Here is a 26,625-nt window from a genome sequence, read left to right as displayed (position 1 = left end):
CAATGTTTATACGCCAAGTATACCAATCTATAGGCCACGAGATTATGCTACTCCCTAGTACCGGAAGAATACTTTGAGGACATCAACTATTGATACGTTGCAAACATATCTATAATTTTTAATGATCCATGCTTGTTTTACACCAATTTCTATATGTTTTTGTTTACACTTCGTGGCATTTTTATGCAGTTTCTGGAACTAACCTATTGACAGGATGCCACGGTGTCAGTTCCTGTTTTCTGTTGTTTTTGTATTTCAGAAAAGTTGTAAGAAAATATTCTCGGAATTGGACGAAACGAAAGCCGAAGTTCCTATTTTTTCTGACCCGGAGAGGGAGTCCAAAACAGAGATGGAGGAGGGCACCGAGGCGGCCACACCATACCTGGGCGCGGCCCCCTCCCTGGCCGCGCCTAGGGGTGGTGTGGGCCCCTCGGGCACACACCCTGACCGTTCGGTTTCAGAGGGAGTGCTTCGAAGCTCTGTTGGATGTTAATATCATGGAGCTCGTTTTCTTTCCATGGTGTTGGAGGAGAAGGTCATTAAAGCCGAGATCGGCGGAAGAGCAATGGTGATCGATTCTTGGTGGTGAGGTGGAATTGACTTGGTGCTTCGTGACTTCAAACAACGATTTGTATGTGGGAGCGACTGGCATAGTTCTATTTTTCAGGGTGAAAATCCAAGGTCTAACCTTAATTGGTTATGCCTAGGAATGTTCTTGTTGAAGACATAGGAATGTTCTTGTTGAAGACATTGGTTTTGAGAGTGAGGACTTGCTTTAGAGTGAAAACCTGATCGAGCGACGACAGCATTTGTGCACTGTTTCCTTCTTAGAAACTGATCTTCTAGTATTGTCTTGGTGGTGTCAATGTTGCTGTTTCAAGTTAGCGAGACCTTTTTTTATATTTTTCTCTTTTTTTTACTGTGTGAATTCTTTATGCTATTAGAACATGATGTTGTTGCAGAGGCTAAGTGTAATTGGTATCTCGATATTAATATATGCTCTTTATCGAAAAATGCAGCGGAACAGACGAGATCGCTCAAGTCCAGTCCCAATCGACCCGCCAAAGCCGAAACAAGCATATGCCACATGAATGCGATGTGAACCCATTAGTGCAAAAAAAAAAGTCAAGTAAAAAAAGATAGCTGAAATCTTGCAACTTCGGTTGCATTTGGCCCTTTGATTCGCTGTGAGCTAGACAGTCAACAAAGGGTCATAGTTTGGCGCAAAACAGAACCGTAAACACGTTTTACTACGAGACTGACATCAAACAGCCAAAACAAGGCATGCGTAAACAGTGCGGTGCTGACTAATCTGCTGAGTTGATACTTCCTCCAGCAGGATGGTCCTTTCCCATGGCCTTACAAGCCTCCCTGCGAACATGGATCAAAATTAACGTGATAGCAGGCATCATGCATGAAAATGGTGGTAGAAACAATCCCAACGATTTTTTTTAAAGTTATGTGTTGCAGCGGTTATAGGCACCACAAATCAAAGAACATGAGCTTTCCCTAATCAGTCTGTGGTGTATGTGTGTCAGCATAAAAGGACAAGGTTAGTAGTGATGAGCTCTCTAATCCTGAAAGCGACTTATTGCCAGCTCAAAGATTGTTTGAATGATACTTCTGTTTCTCGCCACCCATAAGTTTCAGCGAGTGCTTATACCTAGCGCGTTGCTCCTAACCTCTACGTGCTCGTGTCATCGTGTGTTGACTCAATTCCACAACGCTCCCATAAATATATGTGGTACTGTCAGATTCATGCTTCTGCAATTAGCTAAATTAATTTTCTGAATCAACAATCGTAGATCAAATATGTAATATGTAATAAGTAGATAAAAATGAAAACTTGGCCCATGTATGCATAATCGAGATGGACTGTTTCGACATGACAACCCTGAAGATAAATAGCAGATAAATACATTACCACAACAGTTTCTCCATCTCGGCATTCCCAGGATCCAGCTCGAGTCCATCCTGGAAAGCTTCGGATGCTTCCTCGTACTCCTGCGGACATAACATTGGAGAGATGATCCACACACAGTGTAAAAATGGCAACAGATGACTAGCAAACTCTTGTAAGTTTTCTGACCTTGAGCGACATATGAGCAGCTCCTTTCCGGTAGTATCCTTTCACCCACTCGGGTCGTTTTGCAATGCATACATCAGCATCAAACAAAGCCTCACGTGCTTTGCCAATTTTTAGGTAGCAAAGGCTCCTATTTGAATACAACGTTTCATCAAAATAGTTTAGCGCAAGTGCCTGCAATAAATTGAAGATGAAGATATGATATTAGCCAAATCCCAGAATATAACGACTAGAAACTATTCTACTTTGTGGTCAGTTTAAACTTCGGTTGTTTCCATATTCCATAATGCAGAAGCCAAGATTAATTTTTGAAAATTTCTCCAGCAGGGCTAGATTTCCTTCTGGTTTACGCTTTCTTCGTAGGTTACTAGTAAAATTACTCTAACAGAAACCTGGAAGACATCCCAGAGCTTTTTTTATAGTTGAAATTAGTATAGTAAATATTGGAGAACACTCAGCCTTGCGGTGGTACTTGCAGAAAACCCCAAGTATTGCTCCTCACACCCTCACCACTCGGTACTGCACCAACCCAGCCGAAGAGCTGGGTACACTGCTGAGTTTGATCACTTGCCAGTTGCCACACGATCACGGCCAAAAACAGAGGAAAGAGAATATGTCCTAGTGCATTGGTTCGTTCATGACCATCAGATAGTGGATTGGATAAATAGGTATGGACTGGTGGAAAGCTCTTGTTAGCAGGCCGCACGTAACATGAGAGGGGTCAGTTGGTTTGTGGAATGATGTGTGCCGAGAATGAATGGACCCATCCACTAGTTAGACTAATACGTTGTGATGCTGGGATGGAGGATGAAGGTTGAGATGGTCCAGCTGGTGGCGATTGGTGTCATCATGCTTGCTCGGTTCTTCTTAATTAAACGCCCTGGATTCTACTGCCCATGGGTCGAGTTTATAACCAAGCAATGTTTGGTTGGGTAGCAGCAAGCGTTTGTGTGCTCGTCTACCCGTGTTCGAGGCCCAGCTTCCACAGGGTGCTTGATTCTTAATAAACAAAGAAACTGAGGTGCTGGTGCCCATGGGTGGGGAAAAAAAGTGTGGCAAAGTACTTTGTTCATTGTAGGATAATGCCACTGACTGAACAGATGGAACCTAAGCAAGACTGCATAAGACACCTAATATTGCTTTGAAATGGAGTCAAAGTATGCAAGAATATACCTTTGTGTAGAGGTTTGACGCACCAAGGAAGTCATTTCTCTTAACTGCCTTTTTTCCTTGAGATTTCAGCTCAGCTATTCTATCCTCGATCTTGTGACAAGACTCATCCTAAATCATAAACATAAATTAGGGAGAAATTGGTTAGGCTTCGACATGACATCACAATGAGCAGAAAATATAAGTGTATGTAGTTACATTGGTCATATATACATAGTGAAAGTGATGAAGATAAAGATTTTGTTACCCATTAACGGCAGAAATCCAGACATGCCAGTTGGTTGGAGGTTTAGTTGGCTTTTATCCAAGGTAAAGGGTTCAATTTGCGGTTTCGACATACGGCCCATTCGGGATTACTTAGTTTTGCTCATTCAAATGGGCTAGTTTTCCTCATTCAAATAGGAAAACTATTCTCAATTTTTTTTGCTTTGTTGTCTTCTGCAGGATAGTAGTGCTGGAGTTTAAACTTTGAATCAATTATTTCTATTTCATTTTATAGCTACGGTTGGTGTTAAGAGAGTACTTTCTTCAAAAAATTAATAGAAAATAAGTTAAAATGCATGTAATAGATGATTAATAATTGTCTGATTGCCTTGTCACCTTCCTTCACCCAGAATATTTTGTGCAAGTTAAAGATGAGAACATTATACTTTGTGTTCAATACACTGTAGATTCCCCATAAGAAAAATTGTAGATTAACATTTGATAGTGTGAAGATGTATGATTTACAAGAACAATATTGGTGCAACTTTGAATACCCACTGTGGGAATCCTATGCAGGTCACTAGGAGAACATCATTAAGTTGTACATGCATGCCTTCCATTTATCAATAGAGGTCCAAAACTATCTTATATTAATTAGTATTTCAACACCTTTAAGAATTCCAAGTTTATCATCAAGTCTAAATATGATGATGCAAATAGTCCACTGAAGAGTTCCATCAAGTAACTTTATTCTAATTCTGAAGCAAGTAAAATGTGGGAAAAAATCCTGCAAAATGATAAAATATCCTGCCATATGCACAAAAGTTTGTACCACAGTTCAAGGGCATATAAACAATCATAGGACCATATTTGAAAACTTCCAATTTAAGTCGAACCTTGGGAATTGAGCAATTTAATTTCTCGTGAGCAATAATTCCTTCAACCGTCCAGTTTGACACTGCTCTGATGGGGGAAGTGAAAGGAAATAGAATGTCCACATGGCTTCTTCTTCCAAAGCTTGCAGCAATTTGTATTGGCATACGGCCCTGCCATGAAGTAACATAGGAAATAAGATAAACTTTATGGGATGAAGTTTATTTCAATATACCACATCACCAAAGTAATTACTTAGTTAGCAAGAATCTGATGGAAGTGGTTTTCCATTGGAATTCATTCATTAAGAGATTTCATGAAGTTTTTCTTGGTGCTGACTACCTTACAAAGAAAATAGAAATATAGTAGCAATATAGTATCATGAACACAAATAGTTTCGCGTAAACCCAACAGGTGTGCACAAAGTACAGAAAGATACAAACATACACATGCAACACCAGGCCACAAGAAAGTGCATGCATACCATGGACAACAAGAATACCATATGCACGAGCTTTCCCACCACGATAAGAAAGGGGAAAAAAATAGAAGACCAAAAGCTCACATGTTTATCTGAAATGTTAGGGTTGGCGCCAGCCTCCAGCAAGTACTTAATACATTCAGCCAAGCCAAGCATAGTTGCCACCACCAAGGGAGTGTTTGGATTAGCATAATTCACATTAGCACCAGCCTGCGCACGCATTTATCCAAAGCGAAATGCCATGCACATAGATCATACATATAGAGAAATCAGATAACAAAACAACTTCTTTTATTATACCGTAACAAATGGGTTCATGCGGAGTAATCAAGATGTGAAGAAACAAAGCAAGAAAACACGATACCGGACCTTCACAAGTAGCTTGACACATTCCAATGAATCAGATTCACTCAATCCATGTTTAGTAGAATGAAGAGCCGTAACTAGAGGGGTACCTGAAACTTCTGAAACCCTGTTTGGCTACAAATTTAAGAGTATAAAATCAATTCCTACACATAAGTGACATGATTCAACGGGTTACATCAATATAATTCTAGATACAACATCAGAAAATAATACCCATGCGAACATATTCAACTATATGCAACAATAAAATTTGTCTGAACTCACCACTAGTGAACTTCGCATATTTCAGATTGCTATAACTCAAGTATCCTAAATTTGGCAATATTACTTGTACAGATTACCTAAACTTGGTTAGCCATTAGAATTAGTACTCCTAACACTCTTTTGAACTACTACCACCGTTCTAAAATAAGTGTTGCAACTTTATTTGTAGATACATCCGAATCTAGATAAAGTTACGACACTTATTTTAGAACGGAGGGAGAGAAGTGAACAGAAATATATGTATGAGTTATTGAACTTGTCAACATAAAATATGGTAAAAATAATTATTAAAGAGCTTCATAACAACCAGGTATCAAAATTGTAAATAGATGAAGTATGTAAGTTACACATTACATCAGCATGGTGATCCAATAAAGTCTTCAAAACACTAGTCTTTCCATAGGAAGCAGCAATATGCAGTGGTGTGCCATGAGCGACAGCTATATCAACTCTGGCCCCTCTAGATAACAGCAAACGCACTACTCCCTCATTCCCTGGATAAGATATACAAATAACATGCTAGTGTCATAAAGAGCAAGCGTTGTGCAAACAAATGAATTGGCCAAGTCAACAATGAAATAAATTGCTATAAGACGTGTGCTAAAGAGCTCCACAACCACCCTTTCCGTAGTATCAATCATGAAATAAACCAAAACAATATGCAGGTATCTGCACACCTAGAGAACTAATCTAAACTCTAAGTTCTCATAAAAAAAGATTTAGATAAGAAAGTGAGATGTTAATTCCCAAAAGTTCAAAACAGAATGAGCAGTTGAATTCGAAAGGAACCTTAAACAGGTGGGTCAATACCGTTACCCGCATCCGAAACATTTTACCTAATTAGACACCAGATTCGTGTGGATGCCAACAACCATGGTTTATGGTTACAATTTTGCATTCACCTGTTCTTATTTAGCACTTCACATCCGTGAACATAAATACACACACATAAGAGAGAGAGAGAGAGAGAGAGAGAGAGAGAGAGAGAGAGAGAGAGAGAGAGAGAGAGAGAGAGAGACCATTTTTTGCAGCATTATGAAGAGCAACAGAGCCTGAATCTTCTATCTTATTCGGATCAGCTCCATGGTCAAGAAGATATCTGGCAATAACTACTTCTCCAAACAATGCTGCAGAACTCAGAGGTGTTACACCTGGCAACAAACAAGTATCATGTTAGATCATCAACACCTCTCTCGGTCTGTCATATATAAGGTGAAAACACTCGGTTGTAGGATAGTGCATGGTATACCACAATTATGACTTAACAGTACCAAAGTATACGGAATGATGTGATGGAAACTACATATCGGATCACAACCCATTCCGTTTTTCTAAAGAAGCAAGCACAAAAGGTTATCGACAAAAGTGGTATGCCACAGAAAGTGCAAACAAACTTATAAAAACCCGGTGAGTGAATGCCTGTGCATATGAGCTTTTACGAAAGCCCAGGCTTTTCTCTGATCCAGTGAGTGAAATCCAAGCCTATTGATACTACCTCTGTTTCAAGGCGCACACGTATTCCAAGACGAACTTTGACCATAAAAATTGAGCAACAAAATCTTGATTATATTATATGTAATTAGTATCGTTGGATTCGTATTGAAAATCACTTTCTAATGATGCTAATTTTATACAAACAACCTTTATATGTTTGAAGTAAATCTTGTTCAAACAAAAAGCACGAAAAACGAGGGCGCCTTATTCTTTGAAATAGAGGGAGTACTTTCCTAATGTGGTGGGACTGGGAGGCAGCCAACCCTGTGTAGTGCTAGACTAGAACACGATTCAAATGTGACAAAAGAACAGCATATCCAGGTAGTATGTAACTCAACCAAAGTCACATTCAATGCAGCTTGTACTCAAATAATACATGGATGTCAAAATTTCAGTAAATATATAAACTTCTCAAACGAAACTGTTTCGTTTGATCGGAAACAAAGAAACACAGAAACATGGATTAATATAACTCCCCTAAGTTCCCTATAAATCATACCAAAAACAACTGAAGCCTGATAAACTGCAGGCCAATAGCTGGTACTGGTATCACCAAATAATAGAAGTGTAAAACTAAGACAGCAAGGATCAAACTGTACTGCTTTTAATTGTCATAGCACAATATCACTTGTGTTCACATGAAATTTCTAAATATAGCTTTTCCAGAATCATCAGAACATTTGTGTACTGAACATAAAAGAACTAGCAACGAACATTGTCTGATCTCAAGCATGAAACATATTACATCAGGTAACAGGCTAACAGCTTGCCTGGCAGTCCAGAGTCCATGAAAGCAAACTAATAAGAAGCAAGAAGGGGGTTAACATAGCACAACAAAAAGTTACACACCGCCGCAGAGGGCACCGGCATTGACGTCAAACCCGAGCTCCTCCACAAAGTACTTGCATACTTCCAGTTGAGCGAGGTACACGGCCAGTTGTAGCAAGCTAGAGCCACATATATCCATGTCAGCAAGCTCTGCCCTTTCCTCTTCGTCCATTTCACTCACCATCTCTACATGACCCAAGAATGTACACATGAATCATAATAAAATGGGAAAAAAAAGTAACTGAAATTCCAAATGATGACTTAGTATCTTAAGCAACCCCTGTAGAACCACGAAACCAAATCTGACTGAAAACGACTAATTAAACGTGAATTCACCACAATGTCAACCGCCTTAGAAATTCCCGCGGCACAGATACAATCATAATGTGCGATGCACTCCTGCAAGCAAGCAAGCAAGCAAGCGCAACGCCAACAGCCGCGTTGCGCGTAGATTAAGTAGGCGCGCGCGCGTACTCACCCTTGAGGTCGTCCACATCCCCATCCTGTATCGCCTGGACCAAGTCGCTCTCCAGCGAGCCGGGGTTGGCTGAAGGAATCGAGAATGAAGAGAAGCTGGCCGTTAGAGACAGGGAGACGAGCAATGCGGACTAGGGTTTCGGGGGGCGGGGGCGGCGGCGGTGCGCTTACCGTTTATGCTGTAGTCGATCATGGCGTAGAAGTGTGACTTGTCCACGGACGGCGCCGGCGACGACTCCATTGTAGGGTTACGGCGGCGGCGGACGGCGGCTCCGACGGCCTCGGCGGCTAGGTGATGGGGTGTGGGGGGTCGTGCAGCGCAGGGATTGCCGGCTTAGGCGGTGGCTTCGAGGGGAAGGAGGCGGGAGTGGGAGGGGAAGGTGGGAGAACGTGGGTAGGCAGGGAGGCAGGGACTCGGGAGCAAACAAATCGGCTACGCGGCACCGGGAGCTGTGGCGAAGATTGAGCAATCACGTTTTTTATCAGTTGATTTACTCCATACTGAGTCGCACGGAGTAGTAGCACTTCTGCTCCGGTGCTCCTTTCCCGGAAAAAACCTGGGAGCGTTAAGCACAACAACGGTGGAGATCTTTTCATACCTGTTTATAAGTGAGGGTAAGATTATAATTTTAGTGTAGGTCCACCGTTCGTACAGTCATGTACAGGCCTGTATGGCCCGCGTCGTGACGTACCTCTTTTTTGTACGTATCTACGATTTCAAAACAAAGCATGCACGATGTGGAGCGGTACTTAGGCAGATGAGATCGTTAACTGGTCACGTGACCTCTTTTTCCTTCTTACGCGGCGTCTGTATCAATACACATAGGGTTGGATATGGGTTTCGGCGGACCTAACACATCAAAAAAAAAACTAACTATGACTCTTCAACTTACATTTAGGGGGGAGCACCCGAGCAACCCTCGAGTAGTAGGTTTCTCTGAAGCCGTCTTTTTTTATTGTTTAATTTGACTAATTCTACATTTTGTGGTGTACTCATTTACTATGTGGATGTTCATATTTATTCTTGCAAACTTGATAAAGCTTAAACATGGTTTGACTTATATAAAGCAAATATGACTTATATTTTTTTAGCAAGTAGTGAGTATGTAGTCGGCAAAGAAAAATAGAAAATGATTCTATGGGATTTTTGAAACCCCTCTCTAATATAAGAAAAATTAGGCACTGGAGCAAAGGAAAAATATAGATTAGCGAGACAATAAAATAGACGAGCGACCAAACTACGGCACCAATGAACTTGTACTTCAAACTTTTTCTGTCCTTTTTAGGGAAGCAACAAGACGTTGCTGCGGATTTTATTAATTACCAACAACCGTTACATCGTATATGAGTTTGCATAAAAGAAAACTTAGAGATTCATCGATCCAATTATAGGAAATTTTATTACTAAAGTAAACTCTAGCTAATTCATCCGCGAGCTGATTCGCTTTCCTTGGACGATGTTTGAAGTCTACCATCCCAATCGAGTGTGTACCATATCTACACAGTCGGCGAAAATTGATGAAGAATCTGATCACAATACTTGCTCACCTGTGCAAGCCTCGATTATTTCCATGGCATCTAACTCCGCAATAATTTGGTTGCAACCATGGAAAAAAATAGCGCGCTATTCCAACGCTAATAGCACGCTATAGCATATTTGAAGAGTCGACGCTATGCTATTTCGGCGCTATAGCGCGCTATTCGCGTTAATAGCATGCTATAGCACGCTAATAGCGTATTTTTAGACCCACGCTATTTTGTTATAGCGCGCTATTTTTTTCCTTGGTTGCAACCCATCGAATTTGCCAGAGATGACCCCTCTCTCATTGCCATAGCTTCTACCATAACTACAGAAGTTTTCTGTTTTAATATATAGACATGCAGATCTCCTACTGAGTTCTAGAAAAAATAGATGAATATCTAGGTAGTTAACAAGGCTGGATTATCGCAGTCTGTTGCAGTGCCAAACACAACCTAAATATTTACACGAAGAATAAAATCGTAAGAATTTATGGGATCTCGTATTTGGTATCCTCTCATGTTTTCGTGAAGAAAGGCTCCGCCTATCTGGCTAGAGGTTCCAATACCCACCCCATCCCTGCCTTCCGCCCAAAGTTCGAACGCTAGGGCACACTCCCGGGTGTGTATAGGGCTACCTACCCCCAAGTCACATTTTTTCGTCATGTTTCCGGCTATCTCAATTTCTGAAACTCTCCATAATTAAGCATTCAATCTAGACGAAACAATCACATAGCCGGTCAATAAAGAGGTTAATCAAGATCAGAATGGGGCAATCTTCCTCATGTTGCCGAGTAAAATCTCGAACACCCCAAGGTTATTCGAGGTCAGTTAATCAACATTAGACTGGGGCGATCTTCCTCATGTTGCCGAGTAAAATCTCAGACACCTCAAGGTTATTTGAGGTCGGTTAATCAAGACCACACTGGGGCGATCTTCCTCATGTTGCCAAGTAAAATCTAAAACACCTTAAGGTTATTCAAGGTCGGCTGAAAAAGCAACTCTCGGCCTACTCATGTTGCTTTGCGACTTTTCCAGGAATTTCAATAGTGCAGCAACAAGAACAATCTTTTCCAGATAGACAAGGGAGAGTCGCGATTTCATCATCAGCAGCTTCAACACTCCTAACATCATCTCAAAAGTAATCACAGATGCAAAAGGCATTGCCAGAAGGTGGGCAACATTGAGGCGGTCTACAAGTTCGTCAAGAACAGAGGATGGGGTGAAAAACGCCCTCAGCCTGTGAGACAACAGCTCCCTAGCTCCCCCTCAGCCTGTGAGACAACAGCTCCCTAGCTCTGAACGAGCTGAGTACTCTATGTACCTTACTACAATCTTTGTACAAAAATCACGTAGCGAACTCTTGCAATCCTAATCCTTCATGCTAGGAAAGGTGGTAAATTAAAGTGCGCACACAAACAGCCATGGCAACAGAAAGGACCCAAGCCACCAAGTGTTTCACAATGGGTTAAGGCACGTCGCCGTTTCGGGGAGCTTAGCGTTCTCACCATTTCACCGTATGTTTAGACCAAAAAAAAAAGAAACCGCCACTTCATCAGAAGTGTACAAAACAGAAGCCAGCAAACGACCACTAAACCCAGCAGCAGGGAACTCGCCCAAGCTCTAATCCGATGACTTGGAATTTTGTCGAGCCGAATATTCTTTCTTCATTGCCTCAACTGCTTCCCTGAAAATGTGTGAGATGTAACAAATGTTAAGAAACCTGGAAGGTACCTACTACCATGCCGAAGGCATAAATATTTAATACTGCTATAACTCAAGGCTTTCCTTAGTTTTTTTTATAGGGGCGCAACATATCCTTGCAACACTATATACACCATGAGAAAAACAAGTTAACAGAAACTGATAGGCACACAAGCAATGGGATTCACAAAACATGCTTTACACTATTAACTATGGACAGAATAATATGCATAATAACACAGATCAAAAATATATAAGAGGTAGGGGTCTTTCCTACTGTTGAAGTTTCAAAAAATAAGATGAAAAAAAATGTTTGGAATCAAAACCCGGTACTGTTTAAGTAATGCTTACTCCTGAGGAAATATTTTCAAGAAAACAAAGGCAACAGATGGAAAGCCTACCAAAATGCATCATGGATCTCCGCACTTGCAGGATCCAGTTTCCCTCCAGCCAAGAATGCATCGCATGCTTCTTTATACTCCTAGGGATAAAAACAAAAGGCGGATTATCTACACAGGGCATGACATGTATAACAGCAAAGGAATATCAAATTGCAATTTTATCTGACCTTGAGCGACATGAGGGCAGCTCCTTTCCGATAGTAGCCTTTCGGCCAATCAGGCTGGAGCCTTATGCAAGCATTAGCATCAAGCAAAGCATCATCTGTTTCACCCCTCCTTAGATGACAGAGGCTCCTATTTGAATAAAGCGTTAGCGTCATCAGGATCCACTTCGATTGCCTGCATCAAAGCAAACAGTATGCTTGATTCTCAAAACAAAAGCACACTCCGTCATCCCAGAATGAAGTGGGCAAACCATAATGTATTCCATTCATGCTCTATAATTCACTATGTACTACAAATATGGAACTAAGAAAGCACTCTCGTAGTACAATATGACGGCGCAACAGTATACTACCTCACTGTAGAATTTTGATGCACTAGCATAGTCCTTCTGCTCCACTGCTTTTGCACCAAGTAATTTCAGCTCAGCCTTCTTATCTTTATCACCTCTCTTATCATATATCATTGAAAAAGACATGCATATTAGCAGTATATATATATAATGCAGCTTTCCTATAGGAAACATGTGCAATGAATATTACCTTTGAACAGGGGTTTGTTGCACTAGAATCCTGTTTCTTGGTTGCTTTTTCTGCATTTAATTTCAGCTGAACATTGCTATCTTTAACACTTAGCTCGCTCTAACCACGATGATCAAGCAGGCCACCCATGATACATTAAAATGTCAAGTTAATGAACATGGAGCAGCTTAACAACTCACAAAACTCAAACTAGCAAATTTGAGAGCTTTCTTCACAGAAACAACTTTTACCACTTGAACTCATGAGTAGTTTAGTTATACTACTTGCGCCCAGGAGGAGGTGGCGCATAAAATTTTGCACTGGAACCAAGACAGAAATGCAAAAGACGATTGTTGGACCAAAATACCCCTGAGTTCCAACGCATTATCCCTCGATACCCACGCCCAAATCTCTCGCTTGATCTTTTCTCTCTCTTCAAGCAAGGCACATGCAATGGATTGGCCAAGGGGAGCGGCCCCGCACGCAAACCACATCTATTGGCCATGGCGAGGCAGGCGAGCTCCCCCGGGTCGTCACAGCAGAAATAAATCGCAGAGGTACAAAAAAATGGCGCCGGATTCAATCCAATTTAAGGATTTGAGCGCCAGCAACTGCCGATTTCAAAGATTGGCGCCTGATTCAAATAGTTTTGTGACGGCGCTCTTCCTCTGTTTAACGGGTATAAAAACGGACGAACGGACAGCTCTCGCTCTCACCCCTTCCTCTGCTTTTGTGACCCCGCCAAATCTCTGCTTGTTGGCAGCCGCTTGGCTAGGCAATAGGCAGTGCACAGAGGGACGGCCATGCTGAAGAGGGTAGGTAGGACGCGGTGGCAGACGGAGGGTCAATCGAGGCGGCGTCAGATTTCCTTCCCAGCTTGGGCCTTGGAGGCGTGGGTGCTCCGCCCTCTGGACTTCGCCGCGCAGCGCATCATCGATGCGGTGCTGGACCTTACCGTGCATAACTTGGAGGGCACGGACGTGCGCCCTCCACACCATCATCCATGTATGTGACTTCCCTGTAAAGATGATCGCCAGCCAAGGGAACTATGTCATGCATCCGAGGCATCTTCACAGCCAACGGCGTCCGAGTCGGCATATGTGCAGGAATGCCGGATACGACTCGCTGACAAGAGCATCGGCATCCAAGCCAAACTAGAGATCGTGGGAAACAATGCTGGCTTGTTCATCAAGACTCATCATGGCCTTGTAATAGTGGATCATAGGTAGAGAAAGGGGTATCCAGCTCTTCATGGGATGGAAGGAGGGGGCCATGGCAGTTTTCTGCTGACGAACAAGAGTTAGTGAAAGAGCATGCTCTATCTCTAAGAAGTCGTTTGGTATCCATCATTTGGGCCTGGAATCCTGGAATTCATTTTAGAATTCCATAGGTGGCTGTTTGGTTGCCACAAAATTGGGCCGTCATTTCATTTAGGAAATCCAGCAAAATGACGCCATGGGTAAACACAATTCCAAGCTGAGACCTGTCATTTGCGTTTCTCTATGGAAGCCATTTACAAATTCAATATTGAATTCTGCTGTCATTTGCAATTCCCGTGGCAACCAAACAAGTGTCCATTTCTGGAATTACAATGTAAATGAAATGAATACATGTATTCATTTCAAAATGGTACAAACGAAATGAAAGCTTGGCTTCCAAACGACTTCTAAGGTTTTGTGTGTTTGACCACAACACTTGAATAAGAATTTTACCATATGTGCTCAAGTGTGTAGGAATCAATTTTAGCACTATGGATGATGACCCAGTTTTTGTTTTGATCTTGTTTCTGGTTCTTTTGAATTGGGTGTGTCATCTTGCACTTGGTGGAAGAGAACTTGTGAGGAGAAAGATCATTTTGTTGATGATTTGAATAAGCAGTTTTTCTCTACAGGCCGGATTATCCGGCCCCCAAGCGGCCGGAAGTTCCAGCCACTACATTCCAAGGACTTTAGAAGGTTTTGTTCAGGCCGGAACTTTGGTCGGAAGTTTGAGGCCGGAAGTGATCTACATCCGGCCCCCTCTTCTGCAGAAATCCACAGGATTTTCTTGGCCGGAAGTTCGGCCGGAAATTGTGGGCCGGATGTGTTTTACATCCGGCCCGCCCTTCACCACGAAGATGCCGCGCGTGCCATCTTACTGGATAGGGCCCGGAAGTTATCTTCTTCCGCCCCCAAATATCCGCGCGGGGGGGGGGGGGGATCATCCGCCCCGTCCACACTTGCTGAGCAGGGAGGCCGAAACTTCCGGGGTAAATAACCCCGGATAATCCGCCCCCTCGGCCACCACAACGGCTACAAGGCGCGTGTGGATCTCCCTCCCTAGCCAACCAAATCCCCCCAAACTTGGGGAATCGAAGGAGGGCTAGATCTACCTATCTACCCAAGAAATTTCGTGATTCCCCTACTCATCCTTTGTGGACTTGGAAACCCTATATCTCCTTTGTGGGGGTCCTTCTTGTTGGAAGAGCATCTCGTCCTAGATCTTGTTGTGACTAGTTTGTGATGTTGTTGGGAGCCTCCATCATTTGTGGAGTTTGCCCCAACCTTGTGTGAAGGCTAGCCACCTCAACCGGCTTTGCTTAGTGGAGAAGTAGGAACGCCTTTGTGGTGTGCCTACGAGGAATAAGGCGACACCTTTGTGGCGGTTCGCACCTTTGTGGTGCCACACCTCCTCAAGGTAGACGTACCTCCTTTTGTGAAGGGAACTACGGGAAACAAACCTCGTCTCTGCACATTTCCCCGGTCGTACCGCTTCCTTTTCATTTTGTCTTGCATTTGATGTTTCCTTGTTTGTGCTTGCATTTCATATAGGGTCATATCTACTATTCCGCACTCACCTTTACGTTTCCGCAACCAACATAAAAATTGAAAAAGTTATACTTGGTAGCTCCTATTCAACCCCCCCCCCCCCCTTCTAGTCGCTTTTTGTCCTTTCGGCTCCGCTTGGAGGAGAACCCACCAAGCGTATAGCATTCCCTCATGCGAGGATTATGCTTCACCAACCTGCTAGTGCTTATTATCGGGCAAGGACACCAGAATTTTTACTAGAAGTAGAAGAGTTACACAAAGTTCGCGAAATGATCACAAGGGTTTATGCACTAAGAACAGGCAAAGGCCAATTGAGAGCAATTATTGATGGTTTTTTTATGGGACCAATGATGCGCTCTGGCTCTAGGCAGAGCAGCGCCACGTACAAAGAGAAGAGAGAGAGAGAGACAGTCTGTGGCATGCATGCGAAACGGCTGGAGCACTTACTTCTACCTCGCCTGGTGCGCTCAGTCTGAATCATAACCAAGGGCAGAACAGGAAAATCATCGCTTTTCTGTCACCCGTGCCACCTTAAGAGACAATTCCGTTCAACTTATACGCCACCTCCTATGGGAGGGAGGGGGTCCACAAACAATCGGAATTCCCTAATTGTGGTACTTCCAGTCCAAACCACAGGTTCCACAAAAAATTGAAATGACAACAACTCAAAAGCAGTGAATATGTGCAGCAAAATTCCTTGACTGGCTTGCATGAGTGAATAACACAATTTTATCTCCATTAACAGCCTATATATGTTCTGGTTTCTTTCAAGCAGATACTGGGCACATTCTCGTTTCAATATCAGATTCCTTATTGAGTATTGACCACAGCTTCTCTGTTGTGTATTCATAGCTTACTGATTTGTTTCCTAGACTAGGTGACAATGTGCAAGTAACTGATATCTCTAGTTTATATTTGACATATTAATTATTGAGCTGCTCCAATTTAGTGAACGAGACCAAAGAGAACGAAAGACATATTTAAATCTTAGAAACGGTAATATATAAGGTGCCACAAATCAGAACGTCGAAATAACTGAGCTTATAATTTGGTTCGTACCTTGTTCTTCCTTAATTTTGCATGGGCAATGATTCCTTCAACAGTCCAGTTTGACACAGTTTGAATGGGTGAAGTGAACGGGAATAGAATCTCAACAAGCTTTCTTCTGCCGTAGTTTGCAGCGATTTCTATTGGTGTCATACAGCCCTGTTATGTAAAACAGAAGGCAGAAATATTTATGGAGCATGATCACAACATGTGTCAACAGAAGTCATATATGGTCCATCTTGTTAGCATCTTAGAAACAAAACAATGTAATTATCAAGATATAGCATTTCCCAAGAGTCGACAATGTTAAGAGTATTAGTTATAGTTTAAGTGTATCTCTTGTATGTGTAGAGTAAAAGCCCATTAGGCCCATGTAGCTGTGTATAAGCTCTCACTATGAAATTGAGAAATCGATTTGGCCAGTTGACAGGCAACACAAAATCGCACCAATATCAGTCGACAAAGTACCAAGAAGAATGACAATCAAGTAACAACATCAATTAGCAAGAGCCAAAGACTTACATGATTGCTCGGAATATTGGCATTTGCACCGGCCTCCAACAAATACTCAACACATCCAGATAAGTCTTTGCTAGTTGCTATCACCAACGGAGGATCAGGATTTGTGAAATTCAAATTAGTACCAGCCTGTGGATACAAGTGAATGTTGTGAAATTTGCGGGTCACATATAATAAAGAAATCCAGTAAAGAATCCACACTGAGTTCCTGCACCAGTTAAGATAAAGAAAAAAAAAAGAGGGTGAATTGTCTACCAGACCTTGACAAGGAGTTTCATGCACTTCAAAACAGCAGACTCACTAACTCTTCCGGAAGCAACAGAAAGAACTGCAGCCATGGGAGTGCCTAAATCTGCCACGACCTTGTGTGGCTACAAGTTTTTAGAGAAAACGTCATTTGAAACATAAAATAAAAATAGTTACACAGATACGTAGTAATGCTCCTCCACTGCTATATATTAAATTGCTTATTACATCAGCATTGTGTTGCAACAAGATCTGCATGATCCCAGACTTCCCATAGGAGGCAGCAACATGTAGTGGCGTCCCTTCACAAGAAAGTACATTAACACTAGCTCCTTTAGACAGCAAGAGTCGAACCAGTCGGTCCATCCCTATGAAAAAGAAGGAAAAATAAGCGGTAATGTTAGAATAATACTTTATTTTAGACATTCTTATTTTAGGAAGAATGGACACAAATATATCAGGGCTATATCACTCAAGTAAGTGTGTTCCATTCAAGATATGCACATATACCGCGATTCACATGACAACCTTTTAAGAAATAACGGGCAAATCCATGATTGAATTCAATGTCATTCCAGAGAGTACAAAGAGCCAAAAATGTGGAAAAAAATAAATCCATGAGGAACGTTACGTGTGTCAGATATAATATACTATCAGTCTTTTAAGTACAAACATGTAAATCTGCAATTAGAAACAAAGTGACGATGGTCATTAGTAACAAGATCAGGCATGGACTTTAACATATAAATAAACAGTAATATTTAGAACTTCCTTGGGTGTGCGATGAATTAGTAAAGATATAAAGTGTTAACAATTAACAGGTGCAGAGAGAGAACCTTCTTTTGTAGCGTAGTGCAGAGGAGCAAAGCCTTTGTTGTCTTGCTTATCGGGATTAGCCCCTTTGTCAAGCAAATACTTCACAGTGATTGATTTGCCACGCAAGACTGCGCAAGCTAAAGGTGTGATGCCTGCCAAGAATTACAAAGAAGCAAGTCAATCAGATCATACATAGAAATCTTACCATACCATCACAAAGTTCCATAAACACGTCATAGTATACCAGACCGCAATTACAACTTTGCCATACAAAAAGCAACACTTGGAAAAAAAAAATCCTGAAAGGGGACTTTTCCATCAGCAATTTGGAAGAAACGCAGATGCAATGCTAGAAACATAAATCACTTTGCAGATGTATATGGAGAAGGAACTGCCATTCATAAATCCCATCCGTGTATTTAGCATTCATTTACATGGAGTTCTTAAATTCACGTGTTTGCCCATGGTCACATCATGTAAAGAAATACCGAAGAAAATTAAATTAATAAAATGCATTAAGCTTTGCAGAGGGGACTGAGAAAATGTGATGCACAAAAAAATATATGCATGGATTTCTTATGGGCCAAAACCACATTGCAGCGGGCTAACAGAACAGTGTGAAAAGAGACAGTACAGGAGAAAAGCGTGTGAACAAAATGAACACGGAAGAGAATGGAGAAAAGAACACATATTACAAGCAAAGAGCCCACATAATCAGTGTTTGCATGCAATTCATAATGGGAATAGCAAGCCACATGGTATGAGAAACCAGAGCATCAAGATGTGGAATTCCAAGGAACACACCGAATAATGTTTACGTCACATATAACAGCTTATTTTTAAGTTACCGACAAAATCGAATAAATGGAAAACACATTTAATCTAGGAAGAATACATGCACATACCCGAATCATTATTAGCTTCACAATTGATGTCAAACCCAAGCTCCTCCACCAAGTATTTGCATGTATCAATTTTCCCCGTGCATGCTGCCTCATGGAGTGGTCCAAAGTCCTCCATCTCCGCAGGGTCAGTCGACTCACTGGGGTCCTTATCCGGGTTATCAAGTATCGTGGGCGGAGCAACTGTAGAACAACCATTAATTTTGGAAATATAGTGATTAACGCTGTAAAATATACATATATACCAAAGAATAAATGGACACAAAAAACGAGTTTGTTCCAGTCTGCTCCTGAACTACCATTCCTCCATTCTCTCCCCAAAGTCCCAATCAACTCCCACCTCTCAACTCTTATGAAGCCCAAGATTGCAACATCACACAACAATCAGACTGGTCCTATAGAGCAACTTCACATTGACACGGTGCCACGACCAGCAGTGAGAACCGACTTGGGAGACTGGGCTGGAAAATTCAGATATGCATCAGACAGTGGTAACTTCCTTCGACTCCTTCGTAGTCAATTTCTAAATTCTCCATTATTCAAGGTCTTGCTGATTTTTGTGCTACTAGTACACAGACATAGAATGTACCAAGTTGGATCGTGTGTTTTTTATCAAATGTAAGGAAAAGTACCTAAAACATGAAGAGGAAATGTTCCAATTTGAGAACCTTGTGGGACACGGAGAATTTTAGAGCATGATATGCTTTCTGTAGCATCAACTTGTGTGAAATTAAACTTGCTCAGGTGGATTACTTTTATGTCAGTACACCAATTATTTTAATCCTGGCTCCACTACTGTTACTGTCAACTATAAAGAATGACTTAGCAATGAACACTGGATAGTTTTATTTTTTGAGTTTCTTTTAGCTTGGTTAACCTTGTACATAGTTACACTATGTTAATTTAATTTATAAAAACAGCAGTGGGGAATTTCCTCACTGTTTTGCCTAAAAAACTAGTGTCAACCATCCCTTCAAAACACAAATTCCAAAAAACATCACTAAGGCACATACTTCTTTAAAGTCCAATTCATATTTTAACATTTTGTTTCAAGAGGCATGACTCAAAGCTTCTTCGAGAAAATTGAAGCAAATCACAAAAAGTAACAGCTACCGATTGACTCAGTAACAACTCATGAGTATCAAGAAGCTGCGCCTGCATCAATACAGCAACTGCCGTATGAACACCAACAACTAGGAACTGAAATACTACCTTTTCCTACTAGTATATATTACTAGATTCACCAAATCAATACGTGGGCGCTTGTACAAATTCCTATATACATAAGCGTCTATCCCCACTTGCTCGTGCAGAGAAATGGAGCATGATTCCGCAACCAAGTAAACCGCCAGTCAGATCGGACGCAGGGAAACCTACTAGAAATTAGAACTATCTATCTATCTACTCACTGCAATTCCCACAACGACGCCCAATGTTGTTGACACACCAAAGGCGCGCACGCGCTCAGAGTCAAACCCCCAATCCTCGCAACGAATAAAAAAAGCAAGCAAGGCAATTTCGGCGGAGGGGGCGAGACAGGAGGGCGGGGGATTCTCACTCCAGACGTTTCTGGGGTCGACGCCCGTCTCGGCCATGTGGCGTTCCATGATCCCCGACTTGAGCATGCGATCCAGCCCTTCCCTCTGGTCGGAACCTAGATGCACAGCAAGGAGCAGCAGAAGCGGCGGCGGCGGCCATTAGAGAAGCTCCGGTCGAACGGATCGAAGAGCGAAACAATGGGGAAGGAGAAACGAGACGGAATAAGGGTCGGAGCTGGTGGTATCCGCACGTACTCATGCGGCCCATCCTGTTCTGGTCGGCGAAGTAGGCCGTGCCCGACGAGACGTTGAGGCTGCTTCCCGGCGCGAACCCGTCGAATTGGCCCCGTCCGCCGTCGCCGCGGCCGCCGTCTCCGCGGCCGCCCGTGCGGCCGCCGCCGGTGCGGCCGCCTCCTCGGCGCTTCCTGCTTGACATGTAGAAGAACCTAGAAGAAGCAATGGGTGGGTTTGGCTTTGGGAGACGCGCGCACTTTATTATGCCGAAACTACCCAACGGAGCGGAGGCGGCGCTGGTCGTGGAAAAAGGTCGTCCCGATTTCCGGGGCCGCGGGAGCAGGGATCTTTCGGTTATGGGATAGACTGAAATGGAATGGAATGGAACTGTTCCATTCCTAAAACTCATTATTGCGTTTGGTTTAGGGATGGAATGAAATGAAACGGTTCTTCGAAATGGCATACTTCAGATGCGGAACCAATCCGTCCGGCCGATTCGGTCGGACCAAGTGGAACGGTTGACTGTCATATGCTGATAAATTAAGTTTAGCAATAATTAACCAAGTTTAGCAATAATTAATCAAGTTTAGCACTACTTAATCAAGTTTAGCAAATAATTAATCGAGTTTAGAATAATTAATCGGGTGACTATCTCACCCGTTCCATTCCATTCTCATCCCATTCCAAAACCGAAAACAGGGATGAAACCGTTCCGTGACAAAAAAAATTATCCAAACCGAACACAGGGATGGAACGGTTCTGTGACAGTGGAATGGAATGGTTCCATTCTATTCCACCCCATCCAAAAAACGAAAACACCCCAAGACGATCACGACACATAAAACAATGTTCCGATTTCTCGAACCACGGCTAACGTGGCGATTTACGGAAAAATAACACTTTTATGAAAAAATAAAAGCACAGATCGACCCTCTAGTCAAACTATTTCACTCATCTAACCCTTTTGTGTGGCGTCCTTCTCATCGGCATCACACCTCACTGTGTGGCCCCACGCGAGCGGCGCCACACATCCATGCCGACGTGGCGTGGTCGACGCTGCACGCGGTTGACCAGCCGACGTGGCAGGACGTGTGGCGCCGCTCCCATGGTCGCCACACATAACAAAATAATTGCCCCAAACATACCGTAAGAAAATTCTCCAGGGACTTAGCCGTTTTGGTGACGTGTGGCGCCGATGCCAAGGGCGCCCACTTCACAGTTGGGCGCCGATGCCCTCGGCGCCACACAAATAGGCTCGCCAGCGCCCGAAGCCCCTGGATGTTTTGGACATATAAATTGACATGTGTGGCGCCCATGCCATCGGCGCCACACTCGGCAAGGGCGCCACACATTGACTTGTGCTACATCATGAAAAGTGCTACCATATTTTAGCATTTTTGAATACAACATTGCACACAACATCTATCAGATAACATAATGGTTCAGAGTACACATAAGATTCGACAACATCAAGGTTCACACAACATCAAGGTTCGAATTACAATAAGGTTCGACGACATCAAGGTTGGACAAAGATCAAAGTTCATACAACATCAAGGTTCGACAACATAAAGGTGAAAGTGCATGGAGCCCCCATGTGTGGTTTTGGTAATTAATGACAATCCCTATGGACTAATGTTTGCATTGAGTTATATTTGTAGGTGTTGTCCATAGGCAATTCTTGAACCATATGTTGGCTTCAAGGTTGCAATAAGAAGAATTTGATGAAGGATATCAAGTTTCAAGTATGTCTTGAAGATGAAGATGGAGTGAGCCCTCAAGTTACTTCAAGACATCAACATGATGAAGAATGAAGAAATGAAGTGCAAGTTCAAGATGAGCCATCTCTAAGAGATCATTTGCTTGAATCTTGCCATCCATATGGTGACCATGGATATGTGAAGATGTGCCGAAGAAGAAGCTCTCCCATGGTGGATTATGGGGGAGCAATCCACAAGACTTCATCAAGCAAGCACAATCAAGAAAGGCGTTTCATCTTGTTGTGATCAAGATCGTCTTCATCGAGCTCAAGAGGAACGCGCAAGGTTAAGGTTTTCTCTTGATAGGGTTTCTTTCTCACCGGTCTCATAGTGTAGTTGGAGACCGGTTTATAGTTTAGTTGCCGTACTATCAAGAGGGCTCTCGAGTGAGTAACTCGATCGTATCGTTCGGAGAGAGCTCAAACCTTTGCATCCTTGCATCATCTTTCTTGGTTGTTATTTGGATCTTATCCATGTGATGTTTTGGAGCTTGTGCTTATTCTCATGACAAGCTCTAGTTCATCGAAAACGGATTTTGCATAGATCTCTTATTGTGTTTTCGAGTTTGGTGATTTTCTCGGTTTATCATGTTGAGGTGTTGCACCTCTAAAATTAATAGAAAATCACCCCCAACTAGTTTCCATATTTTCGTCCTCTTTCCAACAAAATTGGTTTCGTCTTGATCTGAGTTTCCAAACTCTAGATATTGTCTTTTGAAGTTTATCTTCTATTTGATTTAAAGGAAAAAGAAAAAGAGGAGGCAGCCGGCACTACCGCCCTTGATGGGCCGGCAGTACCGCTCGGCCCACTCCGGCACTGCCGGCTCCCGCGCGCGGCACTGCCGGGCCGGCCCAGCTCGAGCCCAGGCTCCGCCCCTTGCTGGCCGCCTACCGCGCGCCGCTCGCCAGGCCCAGTCGCGCGCTGCTCCGCTCGCTCCCCCGCCGCCCCGCGCTGCTTCGCTCGCTCGCCCCGCGCTGCCTCGCTCGCCCCGCGCTGCCTCGCTCGCCCAGCCGAGCCGCTCCCTGCCAGCGGCACTGCCGGCCATAACGGGCCGGCACTGCCGGCCTCTCTCTGGACGAGCCCAACGGGCAGATTTCCTGCAGCCCCTTTAAATAGTCTTCTTCCTCCTCTCGTTTTTCGGCTGCTTCACACACTTTTTGCTCTCCTCCATTGCTAGTTTTTGAGAGCTCCCTCTACCTCAAATCCCTCCAATGATTCTTGAACCTTTTTAAGGGAAAAGGAAGAGGAGATCTAGATCTACAATTCTACCAATCAAATCCATCTCTTTGTGAGTGGAACTCTCTAGATCTAGATCTTGGTGTTCTTGGTGAATCCCTTTGTTCTTCCTCTCGTATTCCCCCAATAGCTTTTGTAGCTTTGTTGGAATTTGAGAGAGAACGACTTGAGCATCTTTGTGGTGTTCTTGCCATTGCATTTGGTGCATCGGTTTGAGTTCTCCACGGTGATTCGTGGAGGTGAAAGCAAGAAAGTTGTTACTCTTGGGTTCTTGGAACCCTAGACGGATTCTAGGCCTTTGTGGCGATTTGTTGGGAGCCTCCAATTAAGTTGTGGATGTGTGCCCCAATCTTTGTGCAAGGCCCGGTTTCCGCCTCGAAGGAAATCCCTTAGTGGAACCGTGACCTAGGCCTTTGTGGCGAGGGTCACCGGAGATTTAGGTGAGGCGCCTTCGTGGCGTTCGGTGTGTGGTGTGAGTACCGCATCTTGGGGTGAGGCCTTTGTGGCGTTGGTGTGCATCGAGCAACCACACCAGAAGGTGAGCCTCTTGTGGCGTTCGGGAGCACTAAGCCACCGCACCTCTCCAACGGAGATTAGCACTCGCAAGAGTGTGAACTTCGGGATAAATCTTCGTCTCCCGCGTGCCTCGGTTATCTCTATACCCGAGCTCTTTACTTATGCACTTTACCTTGTGATAGCTATCGTGCTTGAAGTTATATATATCTTGCTATCACATACTTGCTTGTATTGCTTAGCATAAGTTGTTGGTGCACATAGGTGAACTCTTGCTTAGAATAAGTTGTTGGTGCACATAGGTGAACCATATTATATAGGCTTTGGGCTTGACAAAGTAAACGCTAGTTTTATTCCGCATTTGTTAAGCCCATCTCGTAAAAGTTTTAAATCGCCTATTCACCCCCCCCCTCTAGGCGACATCCGTGTCCTTTCAAAAGGTTCGATAACAAGAACCTAGCCAAACGGACATCACTACGTGGCGAAGGCTCCCTCCCCTTCGCCTTCTTCTTCTTAGCTTCTTCAGCCAGTTCTTCCTTCTCCCTTATGTCACGAGCCAACTGAACCACCGAGTCGAAGGAATGGTGGCGTGATGACCCACAAGTATAGGGGATCGCAACAGTCTTCGAGGGAAGTAAAACCCAATTTATTGATTCGACACAAGGGGAGCCAAAGAATATTTGTAAGCCTTAACAGCAGAGTTGTCAATTCAGCTGCACCTGGAAACAGACTTGCTCGCAAGAGTTTATCAGTAGCAACAGTTTTATAGCAGTAGCAGTAGTGAAATATAAGCAGCAGTGTAATAAAGACAGCAGTAGTGATTATAGTAAACAGCAGGATTAAAATACTGTAGGCATACACTACAAGAAAAGTTGCCATGGCCGACGAAGTTGAAGTCGCGCCGTGGTTGATGGTGTACCATGGCCGACGATTTTGGTCCCTCTGTGGTGCATGTCAAAACTTTTTTTTTTCTCGTTTTTGAGGCCACCTAGCCCGACGAAAGCGGCCAAAACGTCGCGTATGGTGGCCCGGGACGTGGTGCATCGCGAATTCTCGGGTTCGCCGGCCGAGTCAACGCAAATCCGCACCGCCGAGGGATGTAGGGCCCGGATGGCAGCCTCTCTCGGCATTGTTTTTTTTCTCGATCGCGCCATCTCGTTCAACGTTCTCCGATCGAGCCGTTTACGATGCGGGATCATGGGTCCCGCATGTCATCCTCTATGAACCAAAATTCTTTCTATTCTTGGATTTTTTTTGACCCCCCGATTTCTGGCTACTTCCTTTTTCTTTTGATCCCTTGCCGCCTTGGAAACGTTGAGACCGCTGCCGCTAAATGGGACCCGCATGTCATCCTCTATGTGCAATCAACTTTCTTTTCTTGGAGTTTTTTTTGGCACCTCAAATTTGGTCACTTGCCTTTTTCTTTCGATCCCCTGCCGCCTCTCAAACGGTGATACCGCTGTCGCTAAATGGGACCCGCATGTCATCCTCTATGCACTATAAAACTTTCTTTTCTTGAATTATTTTTGGCACCTCATATTTGGTCACTTGCCTTTTTCTTTCGATCCCCGGCCGCCTCTCAAACGGTGATACCGCCGCTGCTAAATGGGACCCGCATGTCATCCTCTATGCACTATAAAACTTTCTTTTCTTGAATTATTTTTGGCACCTCATATTTGGTCACTTGCCTTTTTCTTTCGATCCCCGCCGCCTCTCAAACGGTGATACCGCCGTCTGCTAAATGGGACCCGCATGTCATCCTCTATGTACTATAAAACTTTCTTTTCTTGGAGTTTTTTTGGCACCTCAAATTTGGTCACTTGCCTTTTTCTTTCGATCCCCTGCCGCCTCTCAAACGGTGATACCCCTGCTGCTAAATGGGACCCGCATGTCATCCTCTATGTACTATAAAACTTTCTTTTCTTGGAGTTTTTTTTGGCACCTCAAATTTGGTCACTTGCCTTTTTCTTTCGATCCCCTGCCGCCTCTCAAACGGTGATACCGCTGCTGCTAAATGGGACCCGCATGTCATCCTCTATGCACTATAAAACTTTCTTTTCTTGAATTATTTTTGGCACCTCATATTTGGTCACTTGCCTTTTTCTTTCGATCCCCCGCCGCCTCTCAAATGGTGATACCGCCGTCGCTAACTCGGGACCCGCATGTCATCCTCTATGCACTATAAAACTTTCTTTTCTTGAATTATTTTTGGCACCTCATATTTGGTCACTTGCCTTTTTCTTTTGATCCCCCGCCGCCTCTCAAACGGTGATACCGCCGTCGCTAAATGGGACCCGCATGTCATCCTCTATGTACTATAAAACTTTCTTTTCTTGAATTATTTTTGGCTCCTCATATTTGGTCACTTGCCTTTTCTTTCGATCTCATGCCACGTTTGAAACGTTGAGGAACCCGCCGGCTCATGGGACCCGCATGTCATCCTCTATGTGCTATAAAA

General features: G+C 43.4%; 1 pseudogene; it reads right to left on the bottom strand.

The window, feature by feature from the left end:
* Positions 1-1,307: 1,307 nt before the first annotated feature.
* Positions 1,308-20,711, bottom strand: LOC124681080 (annotated as a pseudogene).
* Between the last annotated feature and the right edge of the window lie 5,914 nt (positions 20,712-26,625).

The sequence above is a fragment of the Lolium rigidum genome, unplaced genomic scaffold (assembly GCF_022539505.1).
Source record: "Lolium rigidum isolate FL_2022 unplaced genomic scaffold, APGP_CSIRO_Lrig_0.1 contig_33551_1, whole genome shotgun sequence".
Taxonomy (NCBI): Eukaryota; Viridiplantae; Streptophyta; class Magnoliopsida; order Poales; family Poaceae; genus Lolium; species Lolium rigidum.
The sequence above is the reverse complement of the archived record's forward strand: the minus strand, read 5'-3'. Positions and strand labels throughout refer to the sequence as shown.